Source organism: Limulus polyphemus, unplaced genomic scaffold (genome assembly GCF_000517525.1).
Source record: "Limulus polyphemus unplaced genomic scaffold, Limulus_polyphemus-2.1.2 Scaffold7690, whole genome shotgun sequence".
In the NCBI taxonomy this organism is placed as follows: Eukaryota; Metazoa; Arthropoda; class Merostomata; order Xiphosura; family Limulidae; genus Limulus; species Limulus polyphemus.
Genome location: NW_013673300.1, coordinates 5,223 through 7,080, shown reverse-complemented (window position 1 = coordinate 7,080; position 1,858 = coordinate 5,223).

Sequence of the window (1,858 nt, the reverse complement as noted above, 5' to 3'; positions counted from 1 at the left end):
ACTCTTTAATATTTGTTATCTACTCTGTTCTTGGTCTTCCCCTGTATCTTTTCCCTTCTATTTGACCCTCTAGTAGGACTTTACACCCACATCTCAAATGGTTCCAGTTTGTTAATCAATGCTTGTGTATTTTTGAATGTAAGTAATTTTACGGGACGTATCTTCTTCCGTACTGGTCTTCGTCTCGTTGGCTTCTGCTTCATGTGGGGTTCATCTGCTTCATCAGGAAATGTCCTATTATCGGTAACAGTCACATCAGTGGTAGTAACTTCATTAAGGGCTTCACTGTTTCCCTTCTCAAAACCGGTTTGAGTTTCTTCTTCGCCAGTGGCTTTTTCAGGTGACATGTCTTCAGCAGCGTCATTTGTTCCATTGTTCCCTTCATTCCAACTGAAATGTCCTGGACCATGATAATGCCAAAGCCTGTTGGCATGCACCACCTTTGGATTACCTCGCTGACCACATTTTATTCGGATAGTCACGTCTGAGAGACGATCCACTATGTCATATGGGCCTTCCCATGGAGAAGATAACTTAGAAGACTTCTCTTTGGTCTTCCTTGGATCATACAACCACACCTTGTCTCCTGGTACAAAGCTAACTTCAGTAGATCTCTTAGAACTTCGGTTGCCAGTGGATCTATTAACAAGACGCCCACATTACGAAGAGTTGCTTGAAAATGTGTCACAGTTCGTGAAAGTGTTATCTGACAGGATGGATGATATTCACCATCAAGTGCATTCAAACTTGGAAATGTTCCATGAAGCTATGTTATCATTTGATGGCCTATAGAACAGCAGAGCATGAAGCCACTGGATACACTCCAGCAAAGCTGATGTTTGGTCGCAGTAGAGGGAGTAAGACATCCCAGTCATCTTGGCGGCTATTACAAAACTTTGACAATTCCTGTCAAATTGTACTTTTCTACCATCCCATCAGACTGTGGGTGAAGTGGCGTTGTCTTGGTCTTTCGTATGCCAAACAACTTGCAGCATTCATGGAACACAGCTGATTCAAAGTTACGGTCTTGATCTGAATGCAGTTCATATGGCATACCAAATCTGAAGAAGAAATCACTAATAGCTGAAGCTACATGATTTGGTATTGCATATGCCTCTGGCCACTTGGTGAAATAATCCATCACCACACAAATGTACCTGTTTCCAGCACGAGTTTGGGGCAAAGGACCAGCAATGTCAACAGCTACTCTTTCCATTGGTGCACCAACTTGATATAACTTCATTGGAGCACATCCCTTATGCTTGGGTCCCCTTTAAGCACAACATGTACTGCAGGTCCTGCACCATTCTTCCACACCTTGCCTCATGCCTATCCAGTAAAATCTCTGTCGTAGGTGACTCAATGTCTTTTTAACTCCAAGATGTCCTCCTGTTAAACTATCATGGGTTTAACGCAGCACAACTTCCCGTAACTTTCTCGGTATAACTGTTTACCAGGTTGTCACTTTCCCATCTCCGGACACGAATATCATCTTTGTCACAGGGCTTAAGCTAGACACCTTCTCCCAAGCAGGGCACAAAACACTTGCTTTTAGAAAATCAATTATTGGCTTCAAATCTTGGTCTTTCTCCTGTTCTGCTTTAATATCTATACCTGGTTCCACTTCATCATAATCAACTCCTTCAGGCACTTTGACTTCAGCTTGATGGCACCTGGTTACTTCAACCTCTCTTTTAACACTTACCGGAATTTGGCCTTTGTTATTCCCAAACGTCATTTCGTCGAAGTTAACTACACACTTCCTCGGTAGTAAGTAGTCCAACCCTAATATGCATGGGTCTTCAATGTCATCCAAGTATACTTTCTGTCTGTCCTTTATGCACATGAGCTCAATAGT